Source organism: Dreissena polymorpha, chromosome 7, assembly GCF_020536995.1.
Source record: "Dreissena polymorpha isolate Duluth1 chromosome 7, UMN_Dpol_1.0, whole genome shotgun sequence".
NCBI classification, from domain to species: domain Eukaryota; kingdom Metazoa; phylum Mollusca; class Bivalvia; order Myida; family Dreissenidae; genus Dreissena; species Dreissena polymorpha.
In genome coordinates, this window is record NC_068361.1 from 86,731,650 (window position 1) to 86,759,202 (window position 27,553).

General features: G+C 33.8%; 1 protein-coding gene and 1 long non-coding RNA gene across 2 annotated transcripts in view; both read right to left on the reverse strand.

Moving 5' to 3' along the window:
• Positions 1-27,553, reverse strand: part of LOC127837588 (uncharacterized) — a 377,541-nt gene that overhangs the window by 211,499 nt on the left and 138,489 nt on the right. The gene's annotated exons all lie outside the window — the stretch shown is intronic.
• LOC127837601 (uncharacterized) lies at positions 3,478-10,740 on the reverse strand. Its single transcript, XR_008029351.1, has 3 exons — positions 10,699-10,740; positions 10,142-10,248; positions 3,478-3,596 (listed from the first exon to the last, which is right to left on the reverse strand). It is a non-coding gene; the product is annotated as an uncharacterized LOC127837601 (long non-coding RNA).

Below are 27,553 nucleotides of genomic sequence, written 5' to 3' on the forward strand. Positions count from 1 at the left end.
ATGGCGAGTCCTGACACGGCGCCTGACACTTCAATCGAATACATGATGCAGGTTCCAGGTCATTCACGATGTTTGGTAGATAGTGGGTTCGCCCATATTAAAAGCTGTACAGGTAATAAACCTTATCGTTGTTATAAGTTAAAATTTATTATATTAATAACGTACTTAAATATGTTACTATTAGAAAAACACATATTATTTTTACAAGTTTTATTTGCAACATAAATATACAAGATGATAATAAGTAGTAGTATTGATGATATCAGAATAAATTACACGGTAAATGGTATCATTACATGTTAGTCCTTAAAGCATGTTATACATGTTGTGTTTAACTTATTTTATTGAACATGCGCTTCAGACGCTCGGACTGTGACATTATTCAGCAGCTAGAGGATATTGTCAACAAGTCGTCTACTGCAAACGAGGCTGTCCGATATCCGACCTGGGGCTGGCGTGACTGGAAAACTTTCTTGTCTACATCTTTTAAAGCAATACCCGGGATAACGTAGTGTGTCCAACTTTTTATAAGCTACACATTTTTCACATGTATGAAAATACACACACATATTTATAAATGCACACATGTTCCTCACACATATTTGTATGATGCGAGTCACCAAAATATTAAAGTGTTTATCAGTGCGTAAGAACTCACTTGAAATTCAGCATGTTTATGTTTATTAATTAATTGTAAGTAATTATAAATTACTTAGTATTTAATTATTATACTTAATAATAAAGCACATACTTTTAAGAAAAAGCATAGCTAAAAGACATGTCTAAAGATTTGCTCTGGCTAATGTGTTACAGGAAGTACCAGTACTTCAGGTTCGACTCATCGAGGCCCGGCACGGTTTTCGCGAAGAAAGCAACGGACCTACCAGCGGAAGAGTTCTTCATCATGAAACACAGGAAACTGCCCTCAGCAGAACCGTGCTTAATTAAACCGGCAGGGCTATCAGAGAATCGCGTGAAATATCTTTACAGAACTGTCCGACCAATTGTGCGACCATGTTATCAGGACATTACCTGTCCAACACCCACAGACTGATTGCATGTGATTACATCATGTATTCGAACATCAACCTAAACAGTTATTTTAATTCATGCGCCTGTTAATGCAGGGTTTTCCAACAAGTTATTGTAATATTTGAATTAGTGTTTGATATTGCGAACTATTTACATGCTGTTAACGTCATGAATATGTCATTCCGATTGAAAATGACGCGACGTAAACATCTTTGTTGCGTGATAGTATGCGTATATAATGTTGTCATAGCAACGCTAAATAGTGGCGTACACATGTAATTTATTCATCATTGGATTCGTGGATGAACGTACAATATGAAACTGAAAAAAACACGAAAAATTGATTTTTTTGTCATCAATGCAGGTTTTGTCGTTGAACGGCTCATATATAACTAAACAAATATAAGTATACAAATCGCATTTTTGCAAGAGTAAATCCTTGCTAATTTATTATATCCAAATAATTTTTATCACGGCTTCACAATACAAATTGTGGATAAAATGAAGAGAAAATTAACGAGTTTCACACATGTATGATACTACATGAACATCGATTCTAACCAAGCATCGAAATGTTCATTTTGCAAAAATGTATGTTAATGTTTACAGAACTTTACCTAATTTCTGTTAATAATGTTTTATTAAGCAAAGTATTAAAAAACCAAGCACAAAATTGCGTGGTGGAATTCAAGCAACGTACTTACATCTCTTGATTGGCAACCTCCTCGGTACACAGTATTGAACGTTTCCGTCAACACCTGCTCCATGTAACATTCCTGTGAACGAAACACAATACCTGTCTATTAAAATTGCCAATTAAACGTCGTCTTTGTTTGTCTTATATAATCTTCTTAAGTAAACTCTCGTACTTAAGACAGCGATGGACTATTATTCCGAGGTTATTGATGACCTGGTAGTTTATAATCACCCCATGACGTCAAAAACCGCCGGAGGGCCGTAGACCTAAAGGAAATTTTTGACTCATAATGGCTTGTAGCGCTGATCACTAACGTCTTAAACACGTTTGTTTTCGTATACAGAGCAATGTTATTATTTGAGTATACTTTTAAACTAAATTATATAGTAAAAACATACTAAGTCGCAAAGTAATTGACTCTGTGTCCTAGTATAACTATTTGTCACCTCATAAATGTTTCTATTAAACAAAATTACAGGAGAATTATTCAATACAGTATTGTGTGACGAAAATGTGAATTTTTGTTACCGAAAAACATGCATTATCAAGTTATTATGTGTTCACATTAAAAAAAATCATTTACGCAGTGATTATCAACACGATCATGAATTTATTTAATGTCAAACTTTAACGGTTAGAAAACAAGTGGTTTTGTTGATTAGTTTCTTAACTGGTCAATGCTGACAAATGTCTAAGTACTGCACAGTAAGTTAAATGTTCGATTAAATAAGAATGTAAAATCTATATCAAATGTTTCCAGATGATCTGATCAATTATAACACTTATTCTTAATCAAATTTTCTATGTAAGCAAGTTGTCTAAGCAACATGACCTGGATCTATTACATCTTCGAGAATTAAACTAAGAAGCTAGATTGACATCCTAAAACAAATCAGATTCTTCAACTTTGAACAACTTTGAAGAGAGGGTAGAACGATGAAAACATTTAACGTTTGCAAGAGACGAAGATAACAGAGATTGGCAGCTCCTTCTTCCGATATATCCCGACTTTACGATATCTCGCGCATCACGGGATTTCGCGAAACCTTAAGAAAAATTGAGTAATCGCCATTTTGAATCAGAAGCAGGTAAAATCAACAAACTTTAGAGCGAATTTAGAGCGAGTACCATGTTGAATTTGACTTAATATATATTATTTGTCAATTGCTGAGTAGTTGTATCACCAGGCCAGTTCAGTAACCAAGCACCATCATAGGCGGTTACGGTAAGAATCGTTACAAATATTACTGCATTTTTACTCTCATTTTCTGAAGCGACTAATTTTGCTTCAAAGTCAGTACACTTGTGACAACTAAAACGAATACAAGTATTATCTGGATAGTTTTGAATTTAACATTTTATAAAGTATTGATTCCGTTAAATCGCGACCCACATTTTCATAGTGATATTCTTTTAGATCATATAATTACACCAGAGTTTATATACCCCATTTTGCAGATGCATGCCTAAGCCAATTTGATTTTCCATCTAAACTATGGATTATATGTGCTATCATGTTCAAGTGAAGACTGAGCTGTATGGCTTTCCATATTCTGATTGTGATATACCTTTAAATAATTAAATATTTCAAGTTTTAATTTACCCAATTTGTCACATACTTGCTTTCAGCCATTTTTATTTTCCATCAAGACGTGCATATTTCAAGTGACATAAACTACAAAAGGGTGCATTGCATTATATCATAACTGAAATTTTTGTAGAGTGATGATGTTATTGTAATGTTTTTTTTTCCATATTTTAATAGTGATATCCCTTTACATATAATTTGATTGGCACCATTTTGTGGTGCATTCTTTAAGCGGATGTTTGTTTCCCTCCAAACTCTTCATAGTTACAGCGACTGACACTGAAAACATATAAGATGAATTATATTATGAATGGTAGCATTTTAAATTGCAAATTGAGGAAATTAATGGCCTCCCATATGTTCAGTGTGATATTCCTTTAAGTATCATAACTTATATTTTAAATAATGCGTTTTGTACTCAATTTATTATCACAGTTTCATAGTGATATTCATTTGGTAAAGAAAATTACACCAGATTGTATACACCCCATTTGAAGGTGCATGTTTTAAGCCAAAAAAGTTTCGATCCAAACTCGTCATAGTTGCAGCGACTAAAACGGAAAACATATACTTTGTTATTAATACTGTATCATAATCGGTTTTATTTTTAAGTTAGGATTGAGTTTAATGGCTGCCTTTATGTCCATTGTGATATTTCTTTAAATAATAAAATTATGCAAGTTTTAATTTATCCAGTTGTTCAGATATTTGCATTCAGCCATTTTGATTTTCCGCGAAAACCTTGTATATTTTGAGTGACCAAAGCTAAAAAGCATCATAATCCAAACTGATATGTTTATAAATTGCTGAGTGTACTTCATTATAGCCGCACATTTCATAGTGATATAACTTTGCATAAGAAAGTTACACCAGATTTAATTTACCCAATTAAGTATGTGCATGTTTAAATTTTGTTTTCCATCAAACTCCTTATTGTTGTAGTGACATAAACTGAAAACATATACCGGTACAATGGACTATATCAGAAATACTATTATTTTAAAGTGCTGATTGAGTTTTATGGTATCCCTCATTTTCATAATGATGTTCCTTCAAGCAATCAAACTATACACGTTTTAATACAACATAAATTGTTTTTCTAAAGCGCTGGTTTTATTGTTATTTTGCCCATATTTGTTTTGTGAATTTCCATAACATTACTACTGACTTTTTTGCCCTATTTTGCAAGTGCGTTAATAAGGAAAATGGCAATAAAACTAAAAACTGTGTTGAAAGTTCTATTTGATAAATAATTATATCCCATGATATTTGAAAAAAATACAACATAAATAAGACATAATTTTGTTACAAAGAAATGGGCTCAGGCTTGAAATTCGAGGAGGGAGATAATGTGAAAATGCTTGATTTCAAGCATTTCGATGACAGTTGAAAGGGGTTATGGCTTACAGTTCAGTTGAGTTAAAGCTCAAATTCAACATGTGCATGTAAATAACAATAAAGTGCTTTAAGTATAATATGATACAGGTTAGATGCCTCATTAGTATTGATTTCATAAACAATTTACAACTAAACATACCTCAGCAATGAAAATTATATGAAGGCAATTTGCACACAGAGAAGGCTCCTTTCTTCCTTTCTTAACTTTCCTAAATATCCATAAAAAACACCAAGATAGATGTTAAATTGACACCAGTTACCAATGCTGTGTATGTTTCCATACAGAACTGCCAATTATGTCATCTAGTTGATGGCTATATTGTGATATAAAATATATAATATTCAAAGGTGTTATTTTTGTACATTTGCTCAAATATTGAAACTTACTGTTGTGATTACACTGCACATTCTTATTGTCGACAAAGGGATCTGCATATAGTAGGGCCTGAGTGCTTTAAGTACTTTAAGAGTATCCAAAACGGGTTAATTACTTTCGGGCTGGATTCTTTTCGGAATTTTCCGAAACGAAGAGTATCGTCCATTTACGTCTTACAAAGGTAGCGTTCTGATAAGCGGCTAGCAACCCGAGTACTGGTTCAAGTATCGCAGCGCGGGATAGTATAAAAGTGACGACACACGGGAACGCTAGCTTTTAACAAAGGAACATTCAGCAAACAAAATCTAAATTCATACACATCTACAATCACTTAGAACCCATTAAACAATAACATTTCAACGGCAAGAGGAAGGCGGACTGAAGGATGGAAACGTCCATTACTGAATCTTAATATAAATTGGGGTCATGTGTTGATCGACGACTGCTTCTTAAACTTAAACATTAACTTTAATGATACATTGATAGCCATTATTAATTTCTTCATTAACTTAATGCTCAAATAGTTTATTTTAAGCTTATTGTACTAATATTGTTCTAACAACAATCACCAAGTAAGAAATATAATAAAGATTTGTTGATAATCAAATTAAGCTTGTTTGTATGTTGAAGAAACTGCTTGATTAAAAAGTACTTCAGTTTTATAAATTAAGTAAGGATTTAATATATATATATTTTATTTCAATAAAATACTTATTTAATACTTAATATAAGTTTTTATGGTTTTATTTTAATAAGGTGATCTATGGATACTAATTCTAAGAATTTATTTTAAAACAGGTGCTTGTTAATCAAATTATAATATAAATGTGTGGAACGTAATTTTATAAGGTGTCTTAAATCAGGTACCGTAATATTTACTACCACACAATACCTGGTGTTAAAGGGATCTTTTCACGGTTTGGTAAATTGACAAAATTGAAAAAAGGTTGTTTCAGACTCGCAAGTTTTCGTTTTAGTTATGATATTTGTGAGGAAACAGTATTACTGAACATTTACCATGGTCTAATTTAGCCATTATATGCATCTTTTGACGATTTAAAAACATAACAATTATAACGCGTTGCAACGAGAAACGATTGACTAATTTTGAGAGTTCTGTTGTTGTCGTTTAAATTTGTAAAACAACGAAGATTTCTTATATAACGTATAAAATACGCCTCATATGTATGCTTGGCAGGATAGCTCAGTGAGCTAATGCGTGTTTACTCCAGGATTCCGGGGGTCACGGGTTCGAGCCCTACTGCGGGCTTTTTTTTAATTTTATTTTTGATTTTTTACTGCAGCTTTTAAAATCCAATGTTAACATTTATCAGTATAAAGCATGTAATGACAAACTTCAAAACATGCCAAAATCTGTGAAAAGGCCCCTTTAAGACGAATAATTAAAATTGGGTCGTTTACCAGGTTTTGTGTGGTGAAATTGGTGGATTTGTTGTTTATGTCTTTTTGAGTTATGAATAAATTAATTAAAATGTAGTTCATGTATTTACAAGAAAAGGAATTCTGTATTATGGAAGTGTTTTAAGTTACAATGCAACTCTGATGTAACACAAGTAAACTCTATTGTAACCGTAACTGGATTTTCGGAACGTCAACTGTAGTAGTCTGTTATATTTGATGGAAAAATTGCCATTATTAAAATATGCAGTAACACGTCAATTGAACAGCCTGGATGCTTTCGGTGTGAAACTCTGATATAACGAAAAATAATTAACCCATGAACATTATAAAAGTATGGTGCTAACATGTATGGTTGCTTATATGCCTTCTTGATACTTTCCATGAGGCCTGTTGTGACTTACCTAGAGAGTTGTGACTGACCTGTCGGAAGCGCGTTGGCGCATGCGCCATAATGGAGACGCTTGGAGCTAGACAGACTGTTTAATGAACATTCAGTGAAATGAGTTTGTTATAATTACTGATAAATTGGAGTGTATTTTAGCAAGTGTTGAGTTTTACGTGGAAAATAAATAGAATACAACAGGCCTTTATATTTTTTATCTAAATTAAGAAAAGCACATAACACATATGGTGTTTATCTAAATTGCTCATTTGTATTTTCAGTTTGACGATGCCTCAAAGGAAACCACTGAGTTACGGGAGGCAGAAGAAGCACTAGTGATCACGACCTATACTTCATGAAGCATCCAAAAATTCACTTGACGATGGTTTCCTGCTCGATGAGGATGACTCCATTACTAGAACAGTGAGAATGATGCTTCTTTCAACACCGCATTCTATGAAGACAAAGCAACTCAGTGCTGTTCGCGATCGTCAACAACAGCACCACACTCAAAAGCAGCTGAAGTTGGAGACCTCTAAGTTGAGATAACTGTGCCTTCCAGGGTTGATCGTTAACATACTGAACGTAGTGGTGTCCCAAAGCCATATATTGTCAATACGCTCGCTAGAGACATGGCTATTCTCTGTTTACATTCAAATCAAACCAATGGCAACACATATGCAATTATGAAAGGATGTATTAATGAAGCAGGACACACTACGGTGTATTTGCATGGTACGGAAGTTGCCCAGTACCTTTTTGTGGTTTTTAAATTTCTAGTGAGTATCTTTTTGCTTTTTTTAATTTATCCTTACACATATAGTGTGTGTCATATGTGTAATTTTCTTTTTAAACCGAAAAACAATATGAAACAAATAACAGGTATGTTTAAATTCTCATATTGTCATACTTACGATTACTTACTATTGTTTGAAACATTGTTTGTGATGAAAAAATCCAATATGATTATGGTTTTTCTTCAGCAATTAACATTCATAACCTGTCTCATTCGATAATGGCTCTTATGCTTACATGTATGTTGCCTGCATAAGTTCAGAATAGTAGCTGTTTACTTGCAATATTCTATTTGTAATATCAATAACTTGCTTAATACGTGTGATGTTTGATACATTGCTGAATTTGTTGTGCCAGGTGTATTGGTATTTGGTAATAAATTATAAATTTGTAATGCAATGTCATTAAACTGTAAAAACTATGTTCAAGTATTATTTTATAACATAAACTAAAATTGTTACTATGATGGTTTATAACGAGATCGTATGATCACAAATGGTTTCATAGGCTCCTCTGTAGTAGCCGGGTTTTATTTCATATAATATAGCATTATTTACACAAGAGGGCATACCTTTTAAGTTTAGATAATGCTTCTATACAACATGCCCTCGGAATCCAGATATGCTTTTCATGGCATAAAATCCGTCTACGACACGGTGATGATACACAGAAAAGCGACTAAATACCTGTACCGAGATGCTATATATCGAATAATGTCACAGTATACGGTTCTGAAGATTTCTTTATTCATAATCTAGGCGGTAAATGTTCTAATTGGTAAAATCGTGAATTGAATTTAGCGGTTATTAAAGAGAACGACGAACAACAAACATTTAATTAGAGCAGACCAAAAACAAATGCTCTCTGTAATACAAATGTATTCACAGCTTAATTCAAATTATATTACAGATAATTGGCATTTGGATTCATCAAATTAAAGCACGGCAATTAAAATGAAAAACAAACATCTTATTAAAAGAACCATAATAAGTTGTTTCAGAAATGTTGATAGGCGTGTTAACTTCCATGGCAACCGACAAACAGGTGCGCGCTTAGACTTATCTCGTTGAAACCACGCGATGTGCGAGAGTTTGCCGATATTTCGGGAGCTGCCTATCTCTGTTATCTACCTTTCTTCTTTTTTGTAACGGTCAGACTTCGTGTTTTCTTCGGTCCTTATAGTCATTTCGTCAATAGTCGATAGCGACTTTAGACGCCGTCTTGAAAGGAAGTGTAACGTACTTGCATAATTGCCGAGATGTCGGTGTCAAAACAGACCGCATAATTGGGGTAAGCGTTCCATACATGTGAACCAACCACTTGTGATATTTCTTAAGTAATAATATAATATTATTACTACCAGTGTATTACTTAAATCATAATTTGCGTTATGCATTTATCCGCACGTCAATTACCACAATGCCAATTGCTTAGATTTACCATTAAACACTTCATAAGATACAGCAAGAATAATAGTCGGTCAAATATGCCATATTAAAGTAAGGAGATGAAAAGATGAAAATTTTTGTTTATTTTTCAAACAAAATCGACCTTATTTGTTGTGTCAACCCTAAACTTTGTTTGAGGATTTACATGTTGAGATTTTCATTATTTTTTCTAAATTCACTTAGATAAATATTAAGTCTGAGATCCCGTTGTGCTACATTCAATTAAATTGAATTGCATTTAACGTAACTAAACTTTCCTAACGAAAGAATGTTCAACCGATTTAAAGGATGTCTGAATTTCATTGCATATTGTTCTTAAATTGGAAAACACAATAACAATTTTACTGTAAACAAAGTTCACCAAACCTATTAACCCTATGTTTTTGAAAACAGCAAATGACTTGTGTTGCCTTTTGCATTAGTATTTCTAAAAAGGTTGATTACCGCCTACATGTTACGATTCTTAAAACTAACTCAAAGTCGAATCCATTTTTATGAATTTTCAGTCAAAAAGACGAAAGCAAATCAGTGTGTTTGCTGTGCAGTGTTTTATGAAATTCATGAGTTGGTGTATATTACTTTGTAAAGACAGCCTTACCTGACCTTTATATTTTGTATGAAGTTTGGGTTCAACAATTGATTTAAAATAACTAATTGCAATTCATCTATCTGCAAACGTATTTTAAGAAAATAAAAGGCCAAGATCGGCTATCACTGCTTCACATTTGCGCTCTAACACAAAGTTTACCTGATCATTGTTTTACGTGCAATTCCTACACCATGTACGTAAATTTATTTGTATGCAATGGAATGACCACAATTCTGATGAGTTCCTATTTATATTAACTCACACCATGACCTTCCTACAAGAGGTATGACTATGTGCATGTATTGAATTGCATTCTTTTAGAAACAATCGCATTCTAGTGTTTTCAATATGGCCAATTCAATAAGTGCGATAATTGTTCTATTTGACAAATAATGACAAATCACGTTATATTACCTCGGTCCTATTGTCGCATATCGCCTGCTTTGTGCAATCTCTTAGCTCCAATGCGTTGTTGCATAGTCGACATTTCAGTTGATCCGCGAGCGGGATTTGGGCAAACACTATATTGAATATATTAACATCATATTTCGACAACATCACCGTGCACGGCATTATTTTCACATATTTGGACATCGACTTTCGTTTGATAATCAATTAACCTTATATAACCAATGGGAAGAAAGTGGGTGTTCAACAAAGTAAAACACAACTACATATAATATTATTAGCATGGTCCTTAAATTCAATATAAAATAAACCGTGAACGTTTTTTTTTAATTAATTATCGAAATATCACGTTCGGCAACCAGTACAAATAGATCTTTATGATAATAAGATGAATCTGAGAAAAATAGTAAAAAAGATCGATCGTAAAAAAGTCGTTTGACTGCATTTGTTTGCATAATATCCTTGATAGTTTCGAGCAGTGAAAGCATGGATATTTAACGCAAACTTGACAAGCTCAAAAACGAAATCAAAATTGTTTTAAACACAAACAAATCATAACTTACCACCAATCAAGAAGAAAGCGACTCCAATAACAAGTCTTGTACATGTATCTAAAATCATACATTTATTAAACCAAACACGAATTATAATTTTATAGCATATTTAATTGAACGCGTTGATCATACATTTAACAAATGCAATAAATAATGATAATGTCAGAGCGTAAATGATCTCTTAACATACTTAAAATTGTTTAACCATATAAACATATAGCACGTGACGAGGTCATGACCTGTCGGTTACAGGAAGTGGGCTTCTTGAATAGTCGAGCGGTATTTTTTTAAACCTATTTATTTAAGCTCGATTGCATAACAAGCCTAAGGCTTGTATGTAACGCTCTTGAGTCCGTTTCATTGGTGTCTATGAGGAAGATCTAAAGAACGCTCCCACAGTGTGGATCGAACCCGTGACCTCCCAATCGCTAGGCGGACACCATATCCACTACGCCACGGCGACCTGGCGAGCGGTATTGCTGTTAGGAATAGCTAAACATATTTTGCATGTGATGGAAATTTAAAATACCCGCGAATATAACAACCATGTTAACAATCGAAAGTAAGGAAACAGAAACAAGTAATGGACAATGTAATTGAGGAAGTGTTTAATTTAGTCACGTCGTGTACATAGCTACACATTTCTAGCACGTTAATCATATACTACGGCAATGAGAGATTATGGCGTAGGAAATTATCAGACTTGTAACAGAGACCGATCTCAAAGACTTGGATCTTTTAAAGTAATATTGGCTGATGAACTAGAAAATCATGACAATACCTCATCTGACGAAACAAGGATCAATGATCAAATAGTTCGATTGCAGGTAAGTCATTTCACAATCCTGTGAGTGCCTCATGCGACAAATACATAATAGCACACGGTGATATGTCTGTTATGAAACCTAGAAACATGCTAATTATAAAAGCAGTACACAGGAATGCGACACGTGTAACCCACTTGCCTAAACGAAAAGACTTAACGTGGCCACCAAAAGTAAAAGAAAAGTATACGTGCTAAACGGAAGTTGCGACCGGGAAGACACAATTGTCATCAACACGTCTGGGAACCACCCTTTGTCCTAAATATACGTAAAAGAATGGAGCGGGCAGCCTTAATGCGACTCCTAAGCAACGGCCTGATCAAACGCACCGACGTCGAGTTCTACCTAGCTTACATTACACACATCTTTGACTTCACAAAGAATAACGAACTCAACATTGAGCATGGGTTTCGTTGGGGTACTCTTATTTGGAACTTCAAATTTTAATCAAAACGTAACGTCACGCGACAAAAAGAATTGCACCTTCGATGCAACCATGAGTATAGTGTCGTATCATAATGGCAAAACTATAGTGCCCCTTTGAAACTAAGTATCGGTACCGTCACAAAGAAGCCAGGATACCCGCCAAGATGGACCAGTTAAAAATGGCCCGATCTATGAGCCTGAACTTTTAAGCATAAGAGCAGGATTCACATATGGATGCATGTGATCACAAGTTCAATCTCAATGGAATAAAGCTTGGTCTTAACATCGTCTACCCGACAAAATATCGTTAAGTGTTGAAATTAATAATTACCAATCGGCAATCAATGCTGATTCCCGCGCGCGTTGTGAATCCCAAATTTTACCAGTGCTTACAATGGACATTGTGAAGTTTTTGATGAGACACCAAGTATTATTTAAGCTCTAGGTGCGATACCTTAGAAAGGGTTATCTAAGTTCAGACTGATAAAACTGTAGCAGACCAAGCGATTAAGCGCTTAACGATTACGTAAGGACGGAACCCTTAAGATAACACACGTTAAGATGTCATGGGTCACATGACACCAAATTATTTCATTATAAAGGTCCACGTGACCTATGTTTACAGAAGTGTGAACTTGCATCAATACAATATCAAATCAACTTAGCGTGATCGGACATTTTTTTGGAGACTCTCATAAAATGTTTATGATCAATAAACGCCTTCTGTTTGATGCATCTAAGTCACCAAAGTTATTTAATCGTATAACACAAACCGCGAGTGCAATTATAGCACGAAAGGGTTTCAAGAAGATTAATTGATATTTAGACGAATTGTTAATGTCGCTCAACCGTACGACCAACCCAAATTGTTTTACAAGAATTTAGACGTCTTTTCCAGGAATAAAGATGCCAAATAAATTATAACAAATTCGAAGTGCCGTTTCAAAGAGTATTATACATTGGAATTACAGAAGGTTCCGAAAGTGATACCATTAAAGACGAAAACACATCTGAAATACGGTAGGATACAAAGCAAACACTTAATTGTGAAAAGATTACATAGCGCAAACCTCAAAGTGTAATTGGGAAGTTAAACTGGCGTTAACAATGTTTTCATTATAACCATACGCTTTTCAGAGGCTGGTATATCGGTGTCATAAAAACGAGTTATCTTGGCCCCGAACTCGCATTACATATTACAAAGTTTATCAATACCAAAGCGCGTCTCCTAAGTGCCACTTACACGCATGACATACAGTCGTTTATGTCCAGACCAGCTAGACACAGTTTGGAATTGAACAAGCAATTTCGTTGAATTGATATCCCCCGCCAATATGCTTCTGGACAAAAAAGGATTATATTTGACACTCAAACAAGCATTTGTTTAAGATACAAAAGGCCATAAGTCCGTTATTAACAGATGGTACACAATGCCACGTGCATCATCCTGTTATCCATATACTCATACCATGTTTAAATGAAATCCGCCAAAGCACTTTCAAGATATGGCTTTTGAAACACAAAAATGCGTTTGTTCAAGATACACAAGGCCATAAGTCCGTTATTAACAGATGGTGTACAATGCCACTTGGCGTGCATTATCCTGTTATCCATATATATACTTATACTAAGTTTCAATGAAATCCGCCAAAGCACTTTCAAGATATGGCTCCGGACACACAAAAAAAAGCATTTTTTTTTCAATATAAAAAAGGCCATAACTCTGTGATTAACTAATGGTGTACAATGCCATTTGGCGTGCACCCTCCTCTAATACATATACATACTCGTACAAAGTTTCAATGAAATCCGCCAAAGCACTTTCAAGATGTGGCTCCGGACTGACGGACGGACGGAAAGATGGAAGGATGGACGGACAACGCCAAAACAATATCCCTCCGCCCATTGCGATGGGTAATAAATGTGCCCACCATGCTAGCCCCGCTTTTGTCTATCACGAACAAGGTACTTGCAAGCCTCTACGCGGAAACGTTTTTATTTTTCATGCGAGATATTGTCTAAGTGAACAGACAATGATGCCCGGCAAAATTTGAATTCTTTTCGGAGATGCGGGCATCTTTCTGTCACAAGAATGACATTTCAGCCGGTTCATTATTAATGTATGGATATTCGAAATTCACATACAATCAATAATATATCAGTATCGATTTACACACACGAATAAATCCTATCCAACATATGTATATTTTTGTATGACAATTCTCAGCATAGTTAAAATTTTAGTGTTATACTCCCACATACTTTAGGGTTACGACATTTTGAACATTAATATGCCCAATGGTTTATTACATAAGTGTATGTATTGTAAAATTTTGAACTATTGTATTTGCATGTGTTGTTAATGCCATGCACACTATTGGATTTTGTATTAATGGTAATGATTTAACTAAATATTGCTCTTTTAATAAGAAGGAGGATTATTTTACTTTTTATAGAATAAAGCTCCCGCTGTTTGTTTTGTTAAATTCGTATAACATAAGTTAATATCGTTTAAACATAAAACCATGTAAGCCCCAAACCTTACGTGACGAGGTAATGACCGGTCGGTTACAGGGTGCGGGCTTCTTGGTTAGTCGAGCGTTTTTCTTGCTCAGCATTGCTTTCGACCTCCCTTCCTTCTTTATACATTTTTTTTATTAGCTATCTGGTAAAAAAAGGGGTCTTAACCTAAAGATAACCGTGTATTTGTAATTTACTCGAATGGTATGCGCGCTATGAATTTATGTGTATATGTGTATGATTAAATTAGAACTAAAACTTCCTTCAATCCTCAGAGTCTGTTTTTATTATTTTTTTATAAAAATGTCCATGTGCCCGACCATAATTATTGTTCAAATGTGTTATATAACACATTGTTAGCATTGTTTTATTTAACGAACAACGACGTATAGCATGTGAAGCATATGTTTAAGAATATCATTATGTAACTTAAAACCACCTACACTAATTCTTACTTTATCTTAAGGTTAAAAATCAAGACAAATTACATTTTAAAACACATCAGTGATTATGTTTTACTCACTCATTTTCGCATGCGTTTTATTTCTTCTGAAAAGGTAAAGGAAACACCGCGTAAATGTGTTGCATTAGCAAAGAATACATGCACGATTCAAAATAAAGTTAAAGCTAGAAAAAAAAACGAAGACATCGAATACATAATTTTATATTTTACTCACTGCTCTCTGACGACTTTCAATGATCAGTGGGACCGTCTATTTGTGATACATTGAATGTAGATAAGAGGCCGATTTCAAGTAAAATCGTGAGGTCTGATTTCGTTATACATGTCAGAGAATCTTTATTCAGCGCAGAGGTCAGATAAAGGCTGCCTAGGCTGATAAGATTTCTACAACAAGAGCGATAAAAAGGCCTACGAATTAAATGAGTGGTAACATTATAGGAGGGCCTGTGTTATAGCTCTTAAAAAAACAACATCAGCAATGCTTTCTAAAGCGAGTTTAAACGATCAAGTTATATTTTGTTAAAACAGTTAGAATGTGGATGAAAATATAGAATGAACATTAAAAAGCGGTGTAATCCGAAAATAAACGAAGTCAGATCATTGAACTAATGCAAATAAAAAAGTTGAAAACTTATTATGTACAAGCGATATATACACTATTGAAAAAGCCGGACGACCGACGACCGACCGAAGAACGATTGACGACGACCGATGGACGACCGAGCGACGACTGATGGACGACCAACGCACGACCGACCGACGGACGATGGACGACGACCGACGGACGACCGAGGGACGACTGATGGACGACCAACGAAGGACCGATGTTTGGGCGAGGGACGACCGACTGACGACAGGCGGACGACGCCGGATGGACGACCGACCGACGGACTACTACTACTACTACTACTACTACTACTACTACTACTACTACTACTACTACTACTACTACTACTACTACAACTACTATTACTACTACTACTACTACTACTACTACTACTACTACTACTACTACTACTACTACTACTACTACTACTACTACTACTACTACTGCTACTACTACTATGACATATTTTTGCACGTGTAACGCATTAAGTATTGCTGTTTGAAAGATGAAGCCCTATAAACATATTAACCAGATTGTGAAAGTGTTCACCTGCATATTTCTGCTCAGAATTATTCGAACAAAGTGAAAGTTTGAGACAAAGAAGAGTGTGGCTCCACCAGTTTTGTTACATTTTCAGTGTCTTTTAAGTTCTCATAAGGAACGCGATTTGCATTTCAAATAGAGGTGTTTGATATGAATCTAACTGTCTAATAGAATATAAACTGCCCATCGATTATTAAAATTTCGTTTTAAACTTATTTTGTAATTGATGATTCTGATGTATATTTATTAACTTTATAATATTAGACGAGAATTTGTTCAATTTGTTCACCCCATACGAGTCGAGCCTCGCCAATATAGCTCGAAACTCGCCATATTCGAGAAACAGTCGGCCAATATGGAAAAAACACTGTCAATACGGAAAAAGGTCGGCCAATACGAGATTCGGCCAATCAGAAACGAGTAAAAAAAACTCGGCCTTATATGAGAATCTAACAATTCGACAATTTTGGACGCCATTTTGAAGTTGTATGCTTAGTTTTGGCGCAAAAGTTTAAATCGTTAAAATATAATATTGCAGTTTACTCGAAGCACCCAGCTCCTTATATATTCAGCGTCCCTGTTAAGCTTCCGTTTTCGACAATAACAATAGTGCAGTTTAACCACAACATTAAGGTTCAATATTTAAGCATTTGTACATAAATAACAACAGCTACAATGAACGCCGAAAGCACAACTAATTCGAAATCATGAATGATTTACACATTACAAATGCAATTCCTAATGGCAATAAGTAAGCAACTAAGGAGGATTTGCATTGTCGTTATACATTTGTTTCTTTTTCTATTTTCTTCTATAGCTGCTGTTCTTTTTTGTCCCAATGTATGAACACAAAGGACATGGTCGATTGGCGTGTTTGTGTGTACTTAAAAGTGTATGAGGTCTTTCCGCGCCTGAAACCAGCGTCTTACAACTACGTAGACCAATTTTCCTGTGTATGCAAAACATTGCCTTGCGCTAATTTATTTAAGGAAAAAACGATTTAAAACGATAAGAAATTCTTTTTGTTAATTGATGTCATTATTCCAAAATAAAAGGTTAACAGTTATTATAATATACTTTTTTTCAGAGAGTAAAAAAACTCAGGAAAATTTTGCTCTTCCAGTTGAGATCAAACTGAATAAGTCGTGTAATAAGTTGCAATATAACCATGTTCAATTTATTTTGATCTATCTTAGGTCGTGTATGTTATATTTGTCAGTTTGCGTGTAAAAGTCTTCAAAGAACAGAGCATCTCTCATGAAGAAAAGCACAATCTAATCCATAACAACTGAAGTCTCATCCTGCTAACATATGTTCCCTAGATCAGGAATACACACTCGCTGCTTTGAGTCTAAGAGGAAGAGGCTTACATAATTATGTATATCGTGTGACCTTTCCTGGAAACAAAACAAACTGTCGAAGCCATTCCAAAATTAAACAAAGGCATTTGAATTACTTAACGGACATTTAAATCATGATTGCAAGAAACACGCAACAGTGGGACAAGCTACCAGGCCCATAGTGATTCAAAAACATTAGTACATGTGTACTTTAGAAGAATGCTCCAATTACGATCTAAGATGATCTGTAACGTATTTTTACGAACCTCTATAACGAATAAAAACGTATTTTTGAAAAATCAATACAGCTCAATAAACAATATTGCACATTATCCGTTGTATCATTTGATATTTTTTGCCAAAACGTTGTAATATAAACATTCGAAATGCAGACGTTTCTTTAGTTTATACCACACACATGACAGAAAATCATTGTTTTCAAAATACCAATCATTTGCTTTTTAAAGATGAATTTTGACAATTTAAATATTTATTGATTTTAACTCTAAAGCATTTACCATAAATGGTCGAAACTTTATTTGACAAGTTTATAGTAAACAGACTGTATACTGAACACTCGAACGTCGCAGTCTTTAATTTTTTTTGTCTTTGATTAGGTTTCAGTTCATTTACAAACATTGATAATTGTATTTTTTAACAAAAAGTTTCAGGGTTCCTACACTTAATTGGGGTCAGGTTTTGAAACAACGAAATTTGTATGCGTTCTTAAACGTTGTAGTCGTACACTGCGAAAACCGCCCCGGTTTTGAGGAGAGAAAAACATGTACGTTCTAATACGTTACAGGTGTGCAAAGAATATTCGGAAAGTTAGGACTTAACATATTTTAAGCTATTTCACAAGTCAGATGTGAGCGGAAAACACTTTGTCATTTGTACAAGTATTCTGGACTTATTGAAAAGAATCTGAGTGCTGTTTCTTGTTGTAAGAGCAGAAGCAGTAGGAGTTGCAGTTGTAGTTGTATAAGAAGCGATGGTGGTGGTGGTAGAAGTAGTGGAAGCAGCAGTAGTAGTAGTAGAAGTAGTCGGCGACAGCAGCATCAACAGTAGCAGCAGTAAAAGTAGTAAAAGTAAGAGGATTTCAGCCTTTTGTACCTGTTACTTGTGTGACGGATGTACTTGCATACAGATAGATTTATCCCCACCACCGTGAGAGCTGCTCGGCTTTGAAAAACTTCCAAACAAACGCTTTTTTGAATAATCATGCATGCATTTCTAGTTTTCCTTGTGTTTTTGTCTATCTGCATGACTTATCAGTTGATAAGCACAAGACTAACTACACGAGATGGACTTCATGCAGACATTACAATATCCGGCGAACTCAATGCCAGTATCTGTCTTGCACCACGATCCAAGTGTTTTTCCACTGTTGTCCAACTTCTCAATCTTTGAAGGGTTAAACTTTGTTTTCCCACTAGGCATTTTAGTACTTCTAGTGTATCTGTGATAATTAAGCTTCGAGCAAATCTACCCTGTTAAAGAAGTTTAATTAGATGCTGTTCATTTTGGTGTATCATCAAATAAGTGATTAGAGGTCTTCTGTGTATGGATATAAAAAGTAATATATTGTGCATGTTATATCCTTAAGCAGAAGACCAAATTAATTGAGTGATACACTAACTTGTTGTACGAGATTCATACTAGTATAAACAGCAGTGTCAATGCTCTTCCACAGATACATTTTGAAACGTTTAAATTGGCAATAGGGTGCAGTTATTATGACTTAAGTTACATTCAAAATAACTGGTCATTGCAGAGAAGACTTTGCAACTTGAGATAGGACCTTAACACCTGACATCTTTTATGGCATCATTGATTGGTCACTAAATTGTTTCTTCCAGTTTCAACTAATAGTTTTAACATCATTGATGACGTCGAGAGAATGTAATAATGCCGTTTAATAGTTTTAATACTATGCTGTAACACCTTGAAGTTACCTCACTAGCTATGGCATCATCAGAAAATGTCTTAGGGCATTTAGGCTCTGTGCATTTATCTTTAATAACTAAACATGATGCACCTATGATATCAATAGAACATCATATCCTTTGTCATGCAATACGGAATTTATTACATTATATTTGTAAATGATAAAAACTCTGCAAAGCATCAGTTTGATCTTTTTCAAATAACTTGTGTGATCAATTCCATATTAAATAACCACTCATACAATACATGTCTCTCTATATATCTACATAACAAACAGTAATAGTATGTAAACATTCATAAAAAATAAATAAAACTGGAATAATCAATGGATTCCCTCAGCTCTTGCATCACTGGGAACTGTATAAGGTAATGAAGTCTGCAGTGTACAAATGCTAAGGAAGTAAACACGGCACTACTGTTACTTTCAAAACAACTTTGGTCAATAATTTCAAAAGTTACACAAGAAATAAATATATATCCTTCCTGAAGAGGTGCTAACAGACAGTCAGCATGGGTTTTCAGTATAAAGAAGTGAAACTCCAGCTGCTGGAGCAGTATTGAATTCTCATTAAAAACAATTAGTTGGTCCTTTATTTAAGGCAAGTGGCCGATAGCCCAAACAATACAAAACAGCACAATACAGCACAATACAAACCAACATAAACACAAAATATGAAGTAAGCTGGGGTTGGAACGGTCAATGCAAAGCATTGGGGGTTTAAACCGGTAAAAGAGCGCTCAACCTCACACGTGGCCCAACAATATTCATAATACATTTAAGTGTAAATAAAATTTAACATCATACCATTGTAACTCAAATCAAACAATAATAAAATGGAATTAAAACGCATTCAATTTAATTACAATTTAATTACTCAATTGTATTGAAGATACCAGAGCAACAGAGTTACAACTATTGACGAACGATAAAATGAAACTACAAACAAGTGTCAACTACATTCCTTCATTATAGAAAAAGATTTTAAAATATAGCGTCATTAAGTTAATATTTCAGATAATCATCGCGCAAGTACAGGAAGAAGCAGCAATAATGGGTGTAAAATTCCATATAACATTGCTTAGTTGTTTATGTGACTGCTTAAAATTAAAATAATAATATTTAAATAAAAAAAGAAACGCCTATCAGAGAGAAAATATAAATAAAATTGAACGTTATAAACCCAATGACCTATGCATGTTGCTTACAACTGGAACAGAGGAAGAGTTATGACGTTATGGACAGGCGAAGACAAAATGACGTGAAAAAAATCCAGGGGCGGTACTGTAAAGAAATAATAAAACTATTAATGGGGGGCTACTGCAAAATTGTACTACTAATAAAACAAGTTTAGTTTATTAAATATCAAGAATCAAATATGTTCAGATAATGGATTATCTAAATTAAGTATGTCATCAATGTACAATTTTTTTGAATAATCATGCATGCATTTCTAGTTTTCCTTGTGTTTTTGTCTATCTGCATGACTTATCAGTTGATAAGCACAAGACTAACTACACGAGATGGACTTCATGCAGACATTACAATATCCGGCGAACTCAATGCCAGTATCTGTCTTGCACCACGATCCAAGTGTTTTTCCACTGTTGTCCAACTTCTCAATCTTTGAAGGGTTAAACTTTGTTTTCCCACTAGGCATTTTAGTACTTCTAGTGTATCTGTGATAATTAAGCTTCGAGCAAATCTACCCTGTTAAAGAAGTTTAATTAGATGCTGTTCATTTTGGTGTATCATCAAATAAGTGATTAGAGGTCTTCTGTGTATGGATATAAAAAGTAATATATTGTGCATGTTATATCCTTAAGCAGAAGACCAAATTAATTGAGTGATACACCAACTTGTTGTACGAGATTCATACTAGTATAAACAGCAGTGTCAATGCTCTTCCACAGATACATTTTGAAACGTTTAAATTGGCAATAGGGTGCAGTTATTATGACTTAAGTTACATTCAAAATAACTGGTCATTGCAGAGAAGACTTTGCAACTTGAGATAGGACCTTAACACCTGACATCTTTTATGGCATCATTGATTGGTCACTAAATTGTTTCTTCCAGTTTCAACTAATAGTTTTAACATCATTGATGACGTCGAGAGAATGTAATAATGCCGTTTAATAGTTTTAATACTATGCTGTAACACCTTGAAGTTACCTCACTAGCTATGGCATCATCAGAAAATGTCTTAGGGCATTTAGGCTCTGTGCATTTATCTTTAATAACTAAACATGATGCACCTATGATATCAATAGAACATCATATCCTTTGTCATGCAATACGGAATTTATTACATTATATTTGTAAATGATAAAAACTCTGCAAAGCATCAGTTTGATCTTTTTCAAATAACTTGTGTGATCAATTCCATATTAAATAACCACTCATACAATACATGTCTCTCTATATATCTACATAACAAACAGTAATAGTATGTAAACATTCATAAAAAATAAATAAAACTGGAATAATCAATGGATTCCCTCAGCTCTTGCATCACTGGGAACTGTATAAGGTAATGAAGTCTGCAGTGTACAAATGCTAAGGAAGTAAACACGGCACTACTGTTACTTTCAAAACAACTTTGGTCAATAATTTCAAAAGTTACACAAGAAATAAATATATATCCTTCCTGAAGAGGTGCTAACAGACAGTCAGCATGGGTTTTCAGTATAAAGAAGTGAAACTCCAGCTGCTGGAGCAGTATTGAATTCTCATTAAAAACAATTAGTTGGTCCTTTATTTAAGGCAAGTGGCCGATAGCCCAAACAATACAAAACAGCACAATACAGCACAATACAAACCAACATAAACACAAAATATGAAGTAAGCTGGGGTTGGAACGGTCAATGCAAAGCATTGGGGGTTTAAACCGGTAAAAGAGCGCTCAACCTCACACGTGGCCCAACAATATTCATAATACATTTAAGTGTAAATAAAATTTAACATCATACCATTGTAACTCAAATCAAACAATAATAAAATGGAATTAAAACGCATTCAATTTAATTACAATTTAATTACTCAATTGTATTGAAGATACCAGAGCAACAGAGTTACAACTATTGACGAACGATAAAATGAAACTACAAACAAGTGTCAACTACATTCCTTCATTTTAGAAAAAGATTTTAAAATATAGCGTCATTAAGTTAATATTTCAGATAATCATCGCGCAAGTACAGGAAGAAGCAGCAATAATGGGTGTAAAATTCCATATAACATTGCTTAGTTGTTTATGTGACTGCTTAAAATTAAAATAATAATATTTAAATAAAAAAAGAAACGCCTATCAGAGAGAAAATATAAATAAAATTGAACGTTATAAACCCAATGACCTATGCATGTTGCTTACAACTGGAACAGAGGAAGAGTTATGACGTTATGGACAGGCGAAGACAAAATGACGTGAAAAAAATCCAGGGGCGGTACTGTAAAGAAATAATAAAACTATTAATGGGGGGCTACTGCAAAATTGTACTACTAATAAAACAAGTTTAGTTTATTAAATATCAAGAATCAAATATGTTCAGATAATGGATTATCTAAATTAAGTATGTCATCAATGTACCTAATAGTAAGGTTAAAACAATTAATCAAATCTACTTGCTTAGTTTTAGATAATTCTAACATAAATTCGCTTTCATAACAATATAAAAAAAGGTCAGCTATAAGTGGCGCACAATAAGAACCCATAGGAACGCCAATAATTTGTTTAAATTTTTTACCATTAAATTCAACAAACAAGTTATCCAGAAGCAAAGTAAGTGCTGCACAAAAGTCAAGACCAGTCCAAATGATGTAATTATCTATTAGTGTTTAAAGCTAGATACAAACACTTCTCTCTAGCAAAAATTTTTTCAATCAAAGAAACAAGTTTGGATTTTATTAAAGCGTGAGGAAGCGTTGTATATAGTGTAGAAAAATCATAAGTACTTACCTGTGACACCTTATACTTTTTTATTGTCAATTTTATCAATAACTTCTAAGGTGTTTTTTATTGACCAAAATAGGTTAATATTACTTTTTTCATAAACTTTATTACAAAATTTAGCTATATGATATCTAATAGCACTCAAAGCAAATGTAAGATACACTGATAATTGTTTGGTGGTACAAGACACTGAATTAGCGATAAAACGACTTTTATATGGCGTCTTATGTAATTTAGGTATCCAGTAAAGTGATGGCAATTTCTTGTCAGTAATATTGACTATTACATTTAATTTTATGCATTGGGCAATATGGTCGGCAATAATTTCATTAGGTTGCTTATTGTACTCACAATATGATGTAGTTTGTGAAAGTTATTGTGAAATAGTTTGAACATAAAACACTCGTCATATTATTATAACATTATTAGCAGCCTTATCAGCAGGAACTAAGACGAATTTAGATTTTAAGTCTTCAAGCAATTTACAGAGATTTTGTTTATTAAATTTAGGTGAATGTGGTAGAGCCAAAGGATTTGTATCATAAAAACATATTTTATGCATAGCCATATTAAATATTTTAAATGTAAGGTCCCCAGTAATAACATGTCCAACTGGATCATATATATATTTAGAACTAGTACAGTCACATAATGTAGGACCATTTCTTATTACATTTATATCTGTGGAAATAGAATTATAATTAAAAACTATACTTCTTACAGGTTTACTATATTTGTAGCAAAGAAGTGGTGATTCAGTATTGCGGAAATAAGTGGGAATCAACCGACGTACATTTTTATCATTGAATATTTTAGGAAGGTCAATTAAATCAAGACCTTTGTTACAAAACTCAATTTTGATACGATTTCTAGTTTTGTTAAGTACATTGTCAATAAAAGGTTTAAGATAGTAGTCAGTGAAAGATTCAATAATACAAGCACATTTATATAGAGGGTCAGATTGAAGTAAAATAAGTTTACATTCCTTATCAATATGCGCCAACGAAGAAACAGAAAGAGAGCAAAGTGCACTTAGTAATTTATGTTTACCCCCATTTTGTAATAATGTGTAGCAATCATTTAAAGAAAGCAGACGTTTAAATTTACGCCTTAAGTTACCATTTTTCCTAATGCCATGTGAACGTTTATTTCTTAGACGATTACTAAACAGAGAAAATGAATTCTCGGTTTATTTTTAGAAATTGTTCCAACACTTAGATTATTATCATTTAATCCAAGTGGGTAAGCTGATTGCAAACGTTTAATCCATTTAAATTCTGGCATGCACCTTGCTTTTAATTGGCACTGATTTGAAGTACTTTTATTAAAAATAAGTTGCTCCACAGGTTGAATTGAAATTTTTGTTACGCTATGACCCGTTTTATTAAAGTGCTGGTAAATGAAGTTATAAAATTTATTGTTATTTTTAATTTAAAAAAAAATGTTCCATAAAACTGGTTTTAAGTGATCTACCCGTCTGCCCAACGTATTGCGCACCACAACAGGGTACATTTCAGGTCTCATCTAGATGAATGCACCTTAACAGTGATAGAGTCAAGCCATAGATTCATTCATCCTGAACGTTTACTGAATAAACTTTTAAAAAAAAACTCCATTGTAAATGAAAAAGTAGGAATAGTAGAAAGATTTGGTACAAAATAGGAAAAGGTAGGATCCTGATGAAAAAGTGGGAAAAAGTAGGAAAAAGAAGGAAAAAAAGGGAACACGTATGACCGCTTGACAGCCCGTATCAGTGGTGGTGGTGGTGGTGGTGGTAGTGGTGGTAGTAGTAGTAGAAGTAGTAGTAGTTATAGTAGTAGCAGTAGTTGTTACAAGTATAAGCAGTAGACGTATGTTGGTTTGTCTGCTGCTAATCTATTGGTTATAACATATAACAGCCTTTCCTGGCTGTATTCAAACACAGATGGTGTACCTGTAAGTTTGAAATATTAGTGTACACATATTTTAGAAATATACAGGTTAAACTTGTTATTAAAATGAAATTAAAATAATTTCATCAACAGTAGAGACGAGTTATTCCATAACCAACAATAAAATAATAATGTATTAATAACATTTGGAAAGTGACATGACGTGTTGTTAAAGAGTGATGCATACAGTGTTGCAGCAGTCTGTCTAGGAATAGAACAACAACTGAAGGTTTCCCGTACGAAACTTTGTGGCGGAAATGGGGCGGAAATTAGGCGAAATTTTGGCGGAAACTATTGATTCCGGGCGGAATAGAGGCGGAAACTGATTTCCGCCCCAAAAAGACCATGTATCTTGACATTTTCCAAGCGAAACTCATTAGCATTTCCCGGCGAAAAAAAACTCGGGCGTATGTTCATACTTATGCATTTCTCTGGACGAATTTTCTGACTTAGGGAAATAACTCGGGTGGAATTTCATACTAATACACTTATCTTGGACAGAATGTTGGACTTAAAACTATTGATAAAGAATTTCAAAATGGGACTTTAAGATAACTAAAAAACAGAGTTCTGATTTCAGTTTCTAAATGGTTATTGTAGGAAACATTTCCATACACAAGGTAAACAACATTAATATTCAATTCAAACAATAGTTAACCCATGCAAAAACGACTGAAATGAGCTTGAAATGACACAAATGTAAGGCTGGAATTACTCTGAAAAAAGAGGACTAATCCTCGAGTTTTCACTCCTTAAAATGTGGCGGAAAATAATTAACTAAGATACTGTTATGGAAGAAATTTTTATATATTTTGGCTCAGGCTTATTTTTTAAGACCGTATAATTAAATAACTTGTTATGATAATTTACCTTACAAAATTTAAAGTACATGTAAATCTACTATGTATTTAAAATATCTTTGAACTAAGGGTCGTAGAGCAAATTTGATTAAGGGCTGTATGCAAGTTGAAAATTGTTGTGAAATGCAGCACATTTATCCCTGTTTATCAGTAGTGTTTTGTTTTAAGATATCAATTTGGTTGCTCTTTGTATTCCCCCAGTAAATTGTAAACAAAGGATGCATGGGTAATATGTGGTAATATGATGTCACAGCCTGATAAGACTGACTCTTGTTCTGAGTGTGAGTCAGAAATTTGAAAATAACAGCGCGGTGTTTGCAAGGCCATTCACATAATCAACCCTAACAAACTAGTCTTAAATAGATCGTCTTACTCCAATACAGACGCTGCGTATTTAGACTTACATTTAACTATTAATAATAATATGATTAAAACTAGTTTATACGACAAACGGGGCGACTTTATCTTTGAAATTGGGAATTTTTTGTTCATAGATGGCAACATCCCTAAAGGTCCTTCCTATGGTATTAACACTTCGCAGTTGGTACGTTATGCCAGAGCATTTTCATGTATTAAAGATTTTAGTGATCGTAATCTTATATTAACACAGACATTGCTAAAACAAGGCTTTTTGTATCATAACCTAAGAAGTAAATTCGCTAGATTTCACTCAAAGTATAGTGATATAACTTCAAAATGCAATGTTTCTTTGAAATGGCATTTAAATAATGGAATTTCCCATCCATCATTTTATGGAGATGTTTTGAAGCGTGTCCGCAAATTAAAATATGTTTAAAAAAATGTTCATATAAAACTGTTCAATCTAATTAACTCGTTTTTATCAAAAGGATATGATGCTGATGTACTTAAAAACACGTGCTTGGTGGTTTGTTATTCACTATATCTTTCCTCTCTTAAAATTCGGAATCATTAATGATATTATGGGTATTTTTCACATTTGAGCATAATTGTGTCTGTGAGTCGTTTGCACAATTCTGCATGAAAACTATATTTAGACTCAAATCTTACATCAAATCATTGCTGTCGTCATTTGTCAAATCAACTATATAATGTTTGATTGAAAAAATGTCGCTTAAATGGAATTACCATTTTTATACATTTGATTCATAATACTAAATCACCTAAACTTGTTTTATTAGTAGTTCAATTTTGCAGTACCGCCCCATTCATATTTTTATTTTTACTCAACAGTACTGCCCATGGATTTTGTTCACGTCATTGTGTCTTCGCTTGTAAATTACGTCATAACTCTTTCTCTACTCCTGGGTACATTGTTTTTGTGACGTCATACGACCGTCTTTCCCAGTTGTAGTCTACATGCATAGGTCATTGGGTTTATAATTTTATTTTTTTTTATCTGTGACAGGCGTTTCTTGTTTGATTTATTTTTTAGCAATACATAAACAACCAAGCAATGTAATATGGAACTTTT